We start from the raw sequence: 17,644 nt of genomic DNA on the forward strand, positions 1-17,644 counted from the left end.
ACCCACATAGAGGTTACCACTCCCGGATTTACATACGTAAGTCACACCCATGACAGATGTCCAACAACCATAGTAACACCTCACACCCTCCACAACCTAAATGACTGCTATGTGTCGTCCATGCCACTGCAATAGAGAGCACATGTGGAGGTAAAAGTTCCTACCCACAGATAAGACATACCCTGCAATAAACCACACAGTGTTAAGAAGCAAGACTCCCCATGAGTACATGTCACACATACCCCTGCTGAATGTTAGTCAGATAGGTAATATGCCATATGAGTCACCCTGTGTAACTGTGTGACAGCAGCAGTTACCATCACACCACATGTGTCACAACGGTCAGGGTAGCAGAACAGTATGCTGCTGTAGTCCCAGGGGCAATAGCATATTGTATAGTATTGTATTGTAATGTAATGTATTGTGTTGTATTGTATTGGTATGTTGAGGTGCCTCCTTCGTGGAGTGGAACCACTGCTGCTGTGAGCCAGTGTACAGGTACATATCCTGTAGTCAGGCTAGTGTTACATAGCACTTCTATATGTGTGTTTAGCTCTTGCCAGAGTTTATGTAGCATGCAACTGGGGATACCATCAGGTCCCATTCATGTTGTGTATTCTGCTTTCCTGAGGGCGGCTCTCACCTGGACATCTGTGATGACAGGGAGGTTACAGTCAGCTGGGATAACTATGTCTTATTTTGGGGGAGAGGGCAGGGTGACACCTGCACTGAACCTGTCTGCCACAATGTTGTCAATATCTGTGGTGTCAGTGAAATATTTGTTGTTGTGTACTAACTATGGGCATAGAGGATGGATTCTGACCAGGTTGCTAACATAACTGAAGAAGGCCTTCTGGTTATCTGTAGTGTCCATCTTGATTTCCCTCTCAAAGTTGCCCATGGATGTTTGTATGATGGAAAATAGATCCTTACTAGTGCTGCTCAGACATGCCCTCCCTTTATGGAATTATGCTCTGTCTTGCAGTAGCTTCCATCTTCTGTAATACAATCTGTCTATGGCTGGGGTCCACCAGACAGGATGCTGTCCCTTTGTGGAGAGTGTCTTGGTCATATATGGGATTGCATGATCCATGCATTCTCAGAGATGTCTGTAGAAAGCAATTGTGTAGGGGTCAGCATTGTGGGTTGTATCTGTCACTGGCCCAGTGGGCTGAAAGGATACCATGTCACTGTTACAAAGTGTAATGTTTGCATCTGTAATGTTATTCACTATAGTCGTTTGTGCTGGTGGTGGAGGTGGGATATGTATATCCAGGGCAATTAGTGTGGTCAGCTCACAGTAGTTGATGATGTAGGCCATACAGTACCTAGATACAAACCCCCATAGTGAGGAGGTGCTCTTGACCTGAATCAGTGTTCTGACTGCTGGGGTTTGGTAGTATGTCGTATGGAGTGTGCCAGGTACTGTTGCACAGTTGCTGGCTGAGCACTGATACCTGGCCATTTACATGTGTATCCACCAATAGACAGACAGATGCTATATATGTGAGATATGTTGTATCATAACAGTCGAGTAGCATGTGTAGTATGTGTGCCAAATTCTGCTGACATATATTGCTGATATCAGGTTATTTTCTTTTTCAGGTACATGGCTCACCCGCGGAATCCCACTTACTCCACAGCTGAGGATGAGGAGATACACCAGAGCCTGGTGCGGGATTATGCAATACACTTTTCCCGCACCAGCCAGAATCAGCAGGAGAGGGCTGCACTGTGGCAAGACTTGGTCCAGCGGGTAAATGACATAGGCACGCATAATAGGACATATGAGCAGGTACGACATCACTGCAGTGATTTAATCAGAAATGTCCATCAGTGTCGGATATCCACAGGCAACAGGTCACCACAGGTGGTGGTGTGGCTACACATCCCCCACTCACCAGACTGGAGGGACTACTCATGAGTGTAGTGGCTCCAGTCCGCTAGCAACAACAACAGCAGCAGACATGCATTATGATGGAGGCTGGAGCCACGCAGCAGCAAGACAGTGAACGTGCAGGTAATATGCCATATGTAAAGTTGACTGTTGTTTACACTGGTAGTTAATGCATGTGTGAGGTGTGTCCTTGGTTTGTAGCTGTCACCATAGTATTTAATGTGCAAGTGTGATATCCTCAATATTAGCAGCTGACCTGTGAAAGGTGACTGTTGTACTACTGACCTGTATCATACTCAGTAACAATGGCACAGTTGTGCCCACTGACATTAGTTTCTTCACGTCTGCAGGTCCCTCCGGTGTAACAGCAATGCAGCGTATCCATGCTGGTGAGTGTGTTTTAACAATTCCTGTAATAGTCTTGATAGTAATAGTAATATTCGGCTCACTTAGTAGTGCTCTTTGTATGCATGTAGGTGTGTCTGTGTGTTGATATCACGCATACTGAGTACTGTGCAATTGTGTGAAACTGTGTGCATGTGTGCATGTGTGCACCTGTGCATGTGTGCATGTGTGCATATGTGCAGCTGTGCATGTGTGCACCTGTGCATGTGTGCATGTGGGCATGTGTGCACCTGTGCATGTGTGCATGTGTGCATGTTTGCACCTGTGCACATGCGCATGTGTGCATATGCACATGTGTGCATGTGTGCATGTGTGCATGTGCGCATGTGCGCATGTGTGCATGTGTGCATGTGTGCATGTGTGCACCTGTGCATGTGTGCATGTGTGCATGTGTGCACCTGTGCATGTGTGCATGTGTGCATGTGTGCATCACTGGTAATGTGTAGACATTGTAAACTGTGTTTCCTGTTTCCCTCCCACAGGTTCTGGTGCTGCTCTGGTGTCATGTAGCAGGGAACCTGAATCAGGTGCCATGGGTACTGATAATGATGACATCTGTGTAATGGCACAGGAAGGTATGCCAGGGTCCGCCATTGGTCAGCTGATTGACAGTACACAGCTGTCGACCCCATCAATGTGCACAGTTATCCTGTCAATACACCCTTTGTCACCAATGCCCCTAGGTGATGGACAGCATACAGTGGGCATTGACCAGGGTAATGTGGTATCTGTGGCACATGCCTCCCCACACAGCAGCCATGGGCATGGCCCAGAGATGGTACCACACAGACAGATGTCCAGGGGTTCTCGTGGGAGCATCTGTGGGCATACTGCCCCTGTCAGACGTGCCCACAGAGGTCTTACAACCTCAGCTATGTTTTGGGCTGTCATGCAGGCACAGTCACTTATGGAACGGTACACCAGACAGGGTCTGAGGGAGCTGACAGCATGTCGCACAGCCATGACTGACAGTATGCGTGACATTGCGGCTGCCATCCGTGATTTCACCGATGTCATAGACAGACGTTGTGGGGACATATTAGACCTGTTCTACAACTATATGTCCATGAGCCAGGGCGATGGTGGGCGGTTGAGGTATCGACGTGGCCGTATGCCAGCAACAGCAGCAGCTGGCAGTCGTCACGGATGACAACAGGGCCGCGGCCGCCCCTGTAGTGCCAGCAGCAGCCCCAGCAATGCTGGGTCTGTGCTGTCATCAGACCGCCCCAGGAGACCATGTGCACATGGCTCTGGCCAGGCCCGACAGGGATCTGTGTCCAGTCAATGAGCACCTGCTTCTGATGACAGTATCCAGTCTGGGTTGGTACTGGATACGGTCCGTAGCATCCCTGCAAGGCACAGGTACCGTGTCCGTGGCCAGAGACACTGATCTGTATGACCTGGCAGGTACAGTCTGTGGCTGTCCACAAACACCAGTATATGGCAGCCATGAGGTGGAACTGTGTGCATCCATACACACATGCGAATTGACAACACCTAGGGCTACCGCATACACGCACACACTGCATCAACATTGCCCCACCTTCTACTGCTGTCCCTCACCAACACACATACACATACATGTCAATCGGTGGTATCGGTGGCTGACTCTGGCATACCAAGTTCACACCCTGTGCATATGATGAAACTGTGCCACCTCCTGCAATCTGTAACAACTGTGCAGGTACAGGTTTACATGTTGCTGATGCACAGGGTGACCACATAGATGTGTAGTAATAGTATCATGTTGTTAACAGTACTGTGTGCTGAATTAATTGTGGGTATATCACAGCATGCCTGATGCAGTAAGGGTGTGATTGTCATGTACTGTTGTCTACACCCATGGTAAGTACCATAGTGTATCATCTGCACATGTTGGCATACTGGTGGTAATGATGTCAACAGAAGGCTACATACATAGGTAGCACAGGGATAAGGTAATGAATGTAGTAATACGCAATGATGGACATGTAAACTGCAAGTGGCATGTTGCCCACACTGGACTCTGCAATGCGGATGTTTGAGGATGTTGATATGTGTGCAGTACTACACGACTGGTACAGGACACACAGGAGCACCCTAGCACTGCAAGCTCACATCTCATACCATGCTAGACAGCCCCAACACACAAAACTAACTGTCACAGGAGGGAGAGTCCCCATATATGTCAGGGATACTGTGGTGGCAGGCCAGGTAGCATACATCCTACTAAGTATGGAACCACTGAGTGAAGGCTCAGTGTCTGTTATTTGACATGTGTATTACTGCAGGTATGAGCACATGGGTTTCCATCCAGTTATTGTACATCCTGACAGTACATGGTCTGTACACTTGTGTGAGCTGAGACTGGACCCTAGCCATCTGACCCGTGTATTTCCATGTACATGTGCATAGTGCCTGCATATTTGCAGCGTTACCTACTGGAAGTGGTACAGCTTGTTTGTTGTACAATGGACTACATGCAGACCTGTTTACTGTAGCTTTGTTTGCATGCATGTTTGCTTGCAATTACCCTGGAATACTGATCACACCTGCAATGCATAGTTATAGAGCTTCTGTGGACTCCTAGTGCCATCTGCATAGCTTACTATATGTATGTCCATGTCTCACTTGACAGAATGTCACTGTTTGTCCTGTTCACATGTACATTGCCTGTGACACAGTGCATATGACTTACCTGGCATGTGTCCACGTGAGCAGTCATATATGCTACTGCTAACTAAATACAGGCACTACACCTTCACATATTCACCTTCTGTTGAACCACCTGCTTCGCTAGGGACAGCCTGCATCTGTCACCCCTGGGCTTTCAGATATTGGCAAAGGTTCTTGCTACCCCCATAGTGCCTATGTTAGGCAAGGCTCAAATGACAAACCCACCTTCATAGGTATCACAAGGGATAAGAAACTAAGAGTAATGCTACCCAACGCCAGAAGTCTAAACCTCAAGATGCATGCACCCTAAACTCTCCTTGGCATGGAGAACATTGATATCTGTGCAGTAACAGATGCCTGGTTCAGGGCTACTGAGAGCACACCAGCACTACCAGGTTTAACCTCATACCATGCTTTTCAGCCCCAAAATGTGGTACGAACCACAAATGGAGGGGGAGTATTGATATTCATCAAAGACACCCACACCGCCAGGTTGGTGGCAAAGCACCAAGCATCAGAGACTATCCATGTGCCACTAACAATGGGTGAAACTGCCTTCCAGGTTATAGCCTGCTACAGACCACCATCGCAAACCCAAGAACTGCACTTGGCCGTCCTGTGAACAGTGGAAATATGAAGGTCTCTCCAAACACCATTATATTGGGCGACGTCAACTACCCAAACATGGACTGGGAGCATGACTCTAGCTCCAACACCCTAGGCCAAAGATTCCTAGAATATAAGAGCTCAAATGCTATGGAACAACTTGTTACCACTCACACAAGAAGGGGAAACATACTGGACCTGATCATCACCAACATGGGGACTCTATGCTCCAGACCAGAAGTGTATCCCTCACTGGTAAGATCGGACCATAAACTAATCTCACTGGATATTCACATCCCGACCCCACCCCCTGCCCAGAACACCACAGTGAACAACTTCTCTAAAGCAAATTCACACTCCTCAAACCTGAGGTGGAAACCTTCAAAGCCCCCGGGCCTGTGGAAACTACAGACCAGACCACAGATTCCTCTATAAATGCATTCTATGGATGCCTTCAGGAATGCATGGATCATGTGATCCCAAATAAAACCAAGACCCAATCCTCCAAAGGCAGACATCCTGTCTGGTGGACCCCAGCCATAAACAAACTACACAATAGAAGGAGGAAGCTACCACATGATACAGCAAATTCACAAATAGGGAAGGCATCACTGATCAGTATTAGCAAATAACTACAGGCACTCATAAGATTGTCTAAGGCCAGCTTCGACAGAAATTGCACATGACACTAAGGATAATCACAAGGCTTTCTTTAGTTATGTTAGGAACCTGGGTGGTAATTCCCAGATATGCTCAGAGGTAGTCCAAAATGTCAATAGAAACACCAAACCCACAGACATTGCCAACATTCTAGCTGACAGGTTCAGTGCAAACTTCTCACCCCCCTCCACACTGAAAGGGCAAATATCTATCCCAGCAGAGTGCTGCCTCCCTGACATCTCAGATGCTCAGGTAAGAGCCGCCCTCTACAAAGCAATACACACTGCATCAATGGGACGAGACAGTGTCCCGGGCTGTGTCCTACATGACCACCAAGACATGCTACTACCAAACATAAACCTACTGTTCAATCCCAGCCTTACTACAGGATATGTGTCCAAAGTGTGGCACACAGCAACAGTGGTCCCTCTACAGAAAGGTGGTGCCTCAACGGATCCTGGACACTATCACCCCATAAGCCACACTAGCTTGGTCTGCAGAGCTATGGAAAGGATCATCATGGACCACATAGATATAGATATTGCAGACCTACAGACACTGGTTCATACCCAGTTTGGCTTTGTTAAGGGCAGATCCTGCCTCTCAAACCTGGTTGATTTCTTTGAAACAGTCACCAAGGCCATTGACGAGGGGAAGGTGATTCACACAGCCTACCTGGACCTCGCAAAAGCCTTCAAAACAATACCCCACTCGGGCATTCTAGAGAAGCTCACCAGCTTAAATATAAGCCCCTATGTCACTAGATGGATTGCACACTGGCTCAAGGACAGAACCCACATGGTTAGAATTGCTGGAGCCATGCCAGACTCCAAACCAGTTACTAGTTGTGTCCCACAAGGCTCAGTCCTGGGACCTCTCTTGTTTGGTATATATTTATTGGAGGTACAGGCCAACACGGAAGGACTGTGGCTGACCAAATATGCAGATGACTGCAAACTGGCCGCCATAATCGACTCTCCAGCCGACACAAGCATCTTCCAAAGGGGCATCATAGAAACAGACAACTTGTGCCAGAGCCATGGCCTCCAGCTGAATGCAAAAGTGTGTATAGTCATCCCCTTTGGCAAAAACAAAGTGCCCACAAAGTACCACATAGGTGGTAATCCATTATGTACAGAAGAAGTAATTAGGGACCTGGGGACCCAAGTTGATAGCAATCTCTCATTTGACAACCACGTGGCCAAAGTGGTTAGAAAGACATTGTATAGGGGCGTGGCCAAGGATGAACACAGGATAGTAGCAGATTTCTTCAGCTCCACCAATTTCATTACACTGACAGGAATTAATTACTTAAAAAATAAATTTTTGAAGTAATTCTCTTTCTAAATATGTTTGTTTTATATAGTTCTTGAACTATATCTAAAAAAGAAAGGAAATTTTAACAATATTCCTGTCAGAAATCACATTGGAAATTTTCCTGTCAGTTTATCAGTCTGAAATGAGTTCCAGTAAGACAAATTCTCAAGACTCCAGCATCAAGAAAGAACTTCAGTCTCTGGTAACTATAATCCAGCAACTTACTGCTAAGATGGATAAAATGGATATGAAAATTGATACCTTCATAGAAAAAACTACAAAACAAATAGACTTGTTACATATAGACCTGCAACAACAGAAGATCCAGATGACAGGCATAGAAGAAGCTGTGAATGACATGGAAAATAGAATCCAAGAAGAGGAAATCAACATTGAGTTTCTGCTGAAACAAAATACACATTTACAAACAAAGCTGGATGACTTGGAAAATACATCTAGGTGCAATAACATTAGGATTTTTGGACTGCCAGAAAATATTGAAGGTAACAATATTACTTCTTTTAACAACATGGCTCCCTAAAACTTTAGACTTACCAGAAGCATTCTCTTTTGGTATCGAAAGAGCACATAGATCTATAGCTAATACTAACTCTAACAAAAACTATCCTAGATCAGTTATAGTTAGATTTCTATCATCTTTTGATAAAGAGATGGTTCTTAAATCTGCTTGGGCTAAAGCTCCTGTTAAGTTTAATGAGACAACTGTGCATTTTGACAATGACTATTCTCCCTTGGTAATAGCTAAAAGAAAAGTTTTTCTGCCACTAATAAGGGAGCTTAAAAAAGCACAGTTTAAAACATACCTTCTTTTCCTGCCAAGCTAAAAATCTTCCTTCCTGATGGTCCTAAAATTTTTGATGACTTAGACTCTGCTTTACTGTTTATCAAAAAAATAAGATTTTGGATAAAATAGAGGAAATGGAATGGGCTAGTCCTTCATTAAAAAGACTGGCAACTGAAACTTCGTGGAAGACTTCTGAGAAGAAGAAGAGACTAAAGAACAAATGATTTGTTCTATGTTTTTTCTTTTTTTCTCTCATCATTTTACTTCATTATTAATCTTTTTAAATATAGTTCCTGCATTTCCAGAAAGCCACAAATGTTCTGAAAAAGATTTAATTAAAGTTAGTCTCTGTGTGCAAAGAAATGTTTTGTTTCATAACCAGTCAAAATATCTAAGGAACTAATAACAAGCTATTATTCAATTTGTTTCTCTTTCTGAAAAAGAGAAGTAAGGTCAGTAATTTGATGCATTTTTTTTTCTTTTTTTTCTCCTTTTCTTCTTTTCTTTGTTTAAACAATGACATTCTATTTAGATTATGTAGTGGGTAAAGGGTGGGGGAGGGCAGGGAGAGAAGAGTAATGAAAATATGATAAATAGAATAATAACATATTTATTCCTTGTAAAAAGTTTATATGTTCTTCAAATGCTATTCCTAATTATACTTTCTTGATTATACTGCTTATGCTTGTTTGTAAATAATATGTCATGCTTTAACTAATAATAATTAGAACTAAATAATAGTAAATAATATGTTTTATTTTAACTCTATTAATATAAACAGTAAGTAATATTCCATTGTATATACTTCTTATATCTTTCTCTTACATTTTTTTTATTTCTGCCTTACACTCTTTTATTTTCTACTCTCTTTTCTTTTCTTTATTCTTTCTCTTTATTTTTTTTCTCATATTAATATATAGAAATGCTTTTGATCATATAGACACAGTAAATAATAAGATTTGCATAAAAATTGAGTTGGGACAATAATATTGAGTTTTATTACTTATTAATAACTTTGGGCTTAATTTTACTTACATAGAGGCTGTAATAACCTGTAAAATACATCGCGAAGGTTTTGTCATGTTTAGATGCATTTACACTGCTAAATGAATGTTTGTCACTAGTTTTAACAAGTTTCCGCCAAAATGTTAAGGGAGACAATCTGGGATGTGGGCTACTTCATGAACAGTGTCCTCATGCTGTTTCAAAAGCTTCAACTCTCAGAATTCTCACAGAGAAGCTGAAAGCAGTCAATCTGACCTTTGACCCAGATATCACACTGACACATCACAGATTCAGGAAGAACACTCTACCAGGAAGTAGAACTGATGCAAATGCGACTATGTGAAGGAAAATGAACTCTTTGACATTTAAATGTGAGTTATTTTATATAATTACTTAAATATCTATGTTATAATTCATAAAATATGTCAGTTATAATGATTTTAAATGATGCAGTTTCTTGTAGTAAGTAAATGTCTTATTTTAGAAGGCATAGAAAATGAAACATTTATTCAAGTGTTTTTGAAATATCTACTTGACTGCAGCATACTAATCTGTGTTCAAAACTTATGTTCCAAACATATACATTACTATAACTCATTTAATTCATCTGATTGACAAGCATACATAACTTTATAACTCTATTCTGGAAGAAATTGTCTTGTGATATATTTTAAAGCAGTAGTATAGACATACAAAATACAGATGTTTTTTTTACAATAATGCAAGTGTTTCTGAGAATTTGCATAACTATGCAGTATGATTTATAACAACTTCTATAAATATAATATTTTATTCTATTGACAATAATGAGTATGAGTAAAATGCTCATATACAAGCAATTCAAGGTTTTTTTTTCTGGAAGCTGTTGACTGCATTTACATGACAGAAAATAGATGCATCTTAATATATGTAATGTCTGAACCATATTAGCCAAAGTTTTTGATTTAAATGAATGTTAGAACTTAGTTTTACATACTTTGAATAAATTAATATGTAAATATGCCTTCTTTTTTTTTCTCTCTTTCTTTCACTCTCCCTCCCTCTTTCACGTCTTTTATTTCTCTCTCTCCTCTTGGTTCCTAATATCAAGTTTATTTGAATGCTATTTGAATACAAGTGTATTATATTACATAGATGTATATAGTAGTATGAATAGTTTTTTAAAAAAAGTTTATTTTAGTTTATATGATGCTGTTTTATCAAATGTGTAGTCTTGTCTTGCTAGATAATTGAATTGAAAGCTGTTAATTTAAGTTAAATATAACCAGTATTAAATTGATAAGGTGGTAGCTGAGGTACTGCTGCTTAGGGTAGGGGTTAACTTGAGTGGTAAATACTACTCTAAGTTGGAGTTTTAACTCCAGGCTGGATGCAAGGTTTAATCCTTACATTATTTTCACTTGTTCATTGTTATATGTATATAGTTTTGACATCCACAATATATTTTGTACACTCATTGTCACTACAAGCAAAATTGAATCCTATACAAAATCCCATAAGAGATTCAATAAATACAGCTATATTTAAAGGTACACCTAAAGGAGGAGATGTAACATTACTTATGTTGTTATTTGTTATTTTGATCATAAGATTCTTAAGTTTTAAAAATGCCAAATGACATCTTTAAAAGGAATTTCTTTAAACATTAATGGACTGAATAATCCGTGTAAAAAGGCAAGCCTAATAAGATACATTAATTTACATAAGGCCAACTTAGTCTTCCTGCAAGAAACCCATCTCTTGAAAAAAAGATATTGATAAACTAGCCACAAACAAATATACAGTATTGGTTAGTTCAGAGCACACTCAGAAAAAAGAGGAGTGGCTATTTTATGGAATAAAAGTATGCCCATTCCTAAAACCATTAAGTCTTATCAGGATGACAAAGGAATGTTTTGTATGGTTACAATACAAATTAATGGGAAGACTTACACTTTAATTAATGTATATTGGATACCTGGAATTGGTATTAATACAGTGAAACATCATCTTGATAAGATCATATCATTCTCTATAGGAGATATTATTTTAGCTGGTGACTTTAATTGTATACTACATGAAAGTGATTCTACCACTATATGAAAAAGAAGAATTACATCTAATGCAAAACATTTAAATGATTTTGCTAATTCTTATCATTTGAATGATATTAATAATCAGATAGATTCAAAATCATTACCATACACCTTTTTTTCTAACAGATACAAAACTTATTCAAAAATAGATAGGGTCTTTATTTCTAACCAGATGGTAACAGATTTAATTAATTCCAAAATCATTTCATGTCCTATATCTGATCATAATTCAATTGTTTTTGAATTCATGATAAAAATACTCATAATGTTCAGATCAAAAGGATACCAGCATACTTAACTCAACTAAAAGACTATAAAGAATATATACTTTCAGAAGTACAACATTTTCTAGACATAAATAATACTCCTGAAGTCTCCATTGTCTATGTTTGGGATGCCTTAAAATCATATCTATATGGACAAAGTATAAGATGGTATAATAATAAAAGGAAATCTTGGGATAAGGAATTGTTAGATATTCAAAGTAAATTAGACTCTTATAAACATAATAATAAAGAAAATATTATGGATAAGAAAGTCATTGAAGAAATAAATAAACTAAATGAGAAATACAAAGAAATTTTAACTCATAAAGTTAAAATAACTCTAGAGAAATACAAGTTTTGTCTTACTCAATAAGCCCCAAATACTTACATAGACTTAAAAATAAAACAAAAGGTTGAATAAACAAAACCATATCAAAGAAATCTTTTCTCTAAGGAAAAATAAGAATGTTTCTAGTCTACCAGAAATACTAGATGAATTTAGAAATCACTTTCACAATATTAACAATAATAACATTAACATGGAACCTAAAGATAAAATAAAGGAGTTTATAACCACAAACATGAATAAAAAGCTTAATAAACAACAGATTAAACTATTGGACAAAAGTAGTTCATATACAGAGGTTATTACACAAATAAATAAGCTTAAATCAAACAAAGCACCGGGTAATGATGGTATTATACCAGAGATATATAAAATCCTTTCTAAAAGTACATATTCATTAATACATAAGGTTTTTATTTTGGCCCAAACTGAGTTAATAACCCCCCCCCATCTTGGCAATATACATTTATTTCACCAATTTTAAAACCTAATAAAGATCCAACTAGATGTACTTCATATCGCCCATCTCATTACTTAATGTTGATTATAAAATGTTTATGAGTATTTTTGCTGATAGATTGAAGACAATCATTCCGGCATTATAGATATAGATCAGACAGGCTTCATTGTAAATAGAAATACTTTTGATAATATAAGAAGAACTTTAACATTAATTGATTTTGCAAATAGGAAAAAGAAAGATTTAACACTTATTAGTCTTGATATAAGTTCAGCATTTGATTCAGTAAGTTGGGACTATCTGTTTAACTTACTGAAGTGCACAAACTTCTCAGATGCATTTGTAAATCTAATTGAGCATTTATACAAAGGAACGTTGGCTTATATTAAGGTAGGAACATATGTTTCACAAAAATACCCATTCTTAAAGGTACAAAACAAGGATGTCCACTTTCTCCACTATTATTCACTTTAGTAATGGAGCCTTGGGCTAATTTGATCAGAAACAGTACTGACATAGAGGGTTTTGAAATAGATGAAAATACAACATCCAAAATTCAACTTTTGCAGATGATGTTCTAATTACATCAGCAGGATCTAATTCTTCTATGCAGTCTCTATTTGATAAAATGATGAATTTTAAAAGTATTTCTGGTTTAATATTCAGTGAAGAAAAAAACTAAAATACTACCTATATATACACGAAAAAATATTCTCATTAGTGATTTTACTAAATATGTACCCAATTCAGGTCAGATAACTTATTTAGGTATAATACTATCTAAAGATATTAAATCTATTATATATAATAATTATAATACCTGTTTTCTTAATATACAAAATCTTTTTAATACCTGGAATAATATGTTTTTACTATGGAGGAGAGACTTACAATTATTAAAATGATAATATTCCCCAAGATTTTATACTTAATACAATCAATAATACTTCCACCTACAAAAATAATTATCAAGAAACTGAATACACTAATGCTAAATTTCCTATGGGCACCTAATAGACCTAGGATTGCATTAAAGAAACATACTAATAGCTGGTCTCAAGGGGTATTTCTTTTCCAGACTTTAATTTATATACTATCTCTTCTATTGTAAAAGTTATTACTTTATTAATAGATCAGTCATATGTCGCAAAATGGAAAGATTATTGGGAGCTAATTAGTATGCACTTCATGAAAATCTCCTTAACACATAAAAATATGATTGTAAATAACTCCATGTTATGGTTACTAAAGGAATTTTGTACTTCACCTATTACACCTAAACATATGGTATGTTACCCATTAAATATTATTATTAGCTATCGTAACTTTATATTCATGCACCCTAAGTATAGGGAATGGAATTTTATTATATTCCCTATAATGTATACTCAGGGTATGCTTTTGTCATCTACTTCTGAAGGAACTCATTTAGCTATAGATAATGATCTAAAGTACTGGTATCAGTTGATATCTGATAATAAAGTTAAAAATCTAGATTTCTTAAAACAAGAATTTGATCTAAGAGAAACTTGCTGGTTAGAGGTTCAGACCTTTAGACAACATCTCATTGATAGAATAGATTTAATGTCTATAACAGTTAAAGAATATATTCCAACACTGATTGATTACTTGATATTAAATTTACAACATAAAGTTTCTGATAAAGGTAAACTTTCATACATACATAAAATTATCAGACAAGAAACTTTTTACAGTGTAGATACATACTGGAATTATTTCACTTCTATTAATGGGGACCCACCAAATCAACAAGATAAACAATATATATTGGAATCTGCCTATAGAACTATGTCTTCCATTGTCTGGAGACTTTATACATGGAAATTTTTACATAGATCTTTTTATACACCTTTGATGATGAATAAAATAAATAATAAAGATAATCTATGTAAAAGATGTAATGTAGAAATTAATGCTGGCTGGGCTCATATGTTTTATGACTGTATAAAATTGAAAGAATACTGGAAGTCAGTTAATGAATTTTTGCAGGCTCTTTTTACAGATAATTTCATTATTTCTAAATCTCTTATATTATTCAACACACCTGTACCTCAAAGTGTTAAAAAGGCTAAGCTTCCCTTGTTATGGTCTATTCTAGCAGTGGCTAGGAAAATAATAACCAGAAATTGGATTTCAGATACACCTCCTTCGTTCAATGAATTTAAAAATGTTATGAATATAGTGTGCCATATGGAAATAAACACAATTAGGTCAAGAACAACTAGAACAACATCTTATTATATTGTATGGGATAATTTACAAAATTTGTTAAAAAAATCCTAATTTCAATAGCATGGTATTTTAGTTTAATTAATTGATCTGATTGTAGAGGATGTCTTTGTAAATATTTTAGTTGTTTTGTTGAATGTTATAATCATATCTATTTTTAATTACTTGTATAAATTTGTTATGATATTTCTCTTGTATGTTAAAACAATAAACCTGTTTTAAAAAAAAAAAAAAGAAAGACATTGTATATAGCCCACCCCATCATGAAGGGATTCACATCTACATCAGGGGAGGACATCGTGCCTCTTTACTCATCCCTCATCAGGCCCATAATTGAGTACAATCCCCCTGTTGGGATGTACCTTACCAGACACCTGCAGCAACTGGAAAGACCCCACAAGTACCTCACCAAGAGGATCAAAGGGCTCAAACAGATGCCATATGCTGACCGGTTAAATAAACCCCAGCTCTACTCAGTGGCATACTGCCTGTTCATAGGCGATCTGTGCCTAATGTATAACACCATGTCGAACCCGGAATTAATGGGCATGCTGCACCTGAGAATTTCCAAATCCCATCGGGATACACGCTTGAGAGACCTGAGCCTCAGCACTGAAATAAATAGGACATGCTGGAGGGACAGATTCATAACCCAGAGGCTCACTTCACTCTGGAATAAAATCCCAGTCCAGGTTAGGAAGAGTCCCTCATTGACTCTCTTTAAGAGGAATCTTGATGAGTGGATGGGACATTGTAGGTTTACCCTGGGTATCACTTCTGTGTCACTGTTAGACAGAGGCACAGTATACTAACCTCGGAAAAGGGCATGGCAAGATATATTTACATTGGATGGCGACAGCCAAACACATTCTGGCTAGGTTCTTAAATGCCCTATGGCAGATTGCCTAGTATGATGCTATGAACCTATGAACCTATGTACCTTGCTCCCCATTAGCCTTATGTGCTGTTAATCACCATGGCAATCACAATACTATGGTAGCATGTTCAAAGGTCAGTTGTCAGTCACCTCTATGCTACAGTTGTGGAATATGTGGGTCATGTGGCAATGTCACAGCTGCCACATGTACACAGTCAACCCTCTCCCCTACACATGGACATACAACACATGTATGAGATGGAACCACATAGCCAAACTGGGGACTAAGCACTCTGAACCCAGTACTGGCATAACCTGTCAGGTGGCATGCAATACTACAGTGACCACAATACCAGTCTGATGTAGACCTACACTGACAGCAATACAAGCACGTGAACACACTGGGCCATTCGTGGAGCCTTAGAATAGCTTCCTGCCTGAGCAGCACACACCTCTGCAGCTGGCACACAGGCATACATTATGCCTGAACACATCACACATAACACATAGCACACAAATCCTGTGTGCCAGTCACAGCCTGTACGGCTGGACAACACACCTGCCACAGTTGTGTTAGCTACCTTTATTGTCCGGTACAGTATGGTCACGCTCACTAGGCTGGACAAGGTGAAGGTCACAGTGATATGCCTGTGGGGCACTATGGTCCACCACATAACACAAGCATACAGGTCAGTCAGAGGCATGGACACATATAACTCAGTCATTGTCCATGCCACATACCTTCTCCTGCTGTATTTGTAGGGTGCTGACATCATCGGTGTTTAGAAAGGGGAATGTGCATCCTGTAGTCTGTTCACCTAGTTGCCAAAAGGGACATTTCCCTCACACACACTAACCCCCCTCAGCCAAAAAAACACACTTGCCATTTGTAGGATTCAAACCCCTATCTGATTATGTTATGACACTCGAGGCAGACACATCAGTGGAGCACGCTATTCGCATTACTGGGAGGTTTCTCTTCTCTTGCTCTACTTATAGGGTGCTGACATCATCAGTGTTTAGAAAGGGGAATGTGCATCCTGTAGTCTGTTCTCCTAGTTGCCAAAAGGGACATTTTCATCACACACACACTAACCCCCCTCAGCCAAACACACACACTTGCAGGATTCAAACCCCTATCTAATTATGTTATGACACTTGAGAGTGATGCATTAGCAGAACACGCTATTCGCATTATTGGGAGGTTTTCTTTCTCTTGCTGTACTTATAGGGTGCTGACATCATCAGTGTTTAGAAAGGGGAATGTGCATCCTGTAGTCTGTTCTCCTAGTTGCCAAAAGGGACTTTTCCCTCACACACACTAACCCCCCTCAGCCAAACACACACACTTGCCATTTGCATGATTCAAACTCCTACTTACCTATGTTATGATACTTGAGACAGACGCATTAGTGGAGTATGCTATTCGCATTACTGAGAAGTATTTCTTCTCCTCCTATACTTATAGAGTGCTGACATCATCAGTGTTTAAAAAGGGGAAGGTCATCCTGTAGTCTGTTCTTCCTAGTTGCCAAGAGGGAGATTCCTCTCACACACACACTAACCCCCCCTCAGCCAAACACGCACACTTGCCATTTGCAGGATTCAAACTCCTACCTAACTATGTTACAACACTTAAGACGGATGCATTAGCAGAGCACGCTATTCGCATTACTGGGAGGTTTCCCTTCTCCTGCTATACTTATAGAGTGCTGACATCATCTGTGTTTAGAAAGGGGAATGTGCATCCTGTAGTGTGTTTTTCCAGTTGCCAAAAGGGACATTTCTCTCCCACAGACTTGCACACACACCAACCCTACTCACACACATGCACTGAGCATTTACAGGATTCAAACCCCTATCTAGCTATGTTATGACACTTGAGACGGACACATTAGCAGAGCGCGCTATTCACATTAGTAGGAGACTTCTTTTCTCCTGCTGTACTTATAGGGTGCTGGCATCATCGGTGTTTAGAAAGGGGAATGTGTATCCTGTGGGGAGGTAGACGCCAAGCACA

This window comes from Protopterus annectens, chromosome 5.part0 (genome assembly GCF_019279795.1).
Source record: "Protopterus annectens isolate FY-2018-M chromosome 5.part0, PAN1.0, whole genome shotgun sequence".
Taxonomy (NCBI): domain Eukaryota; kingdom Metazoa; phylum Chordata; order Ceratodontiformes; family Protopteridae; genus Protopterus; species Protopterus annectens.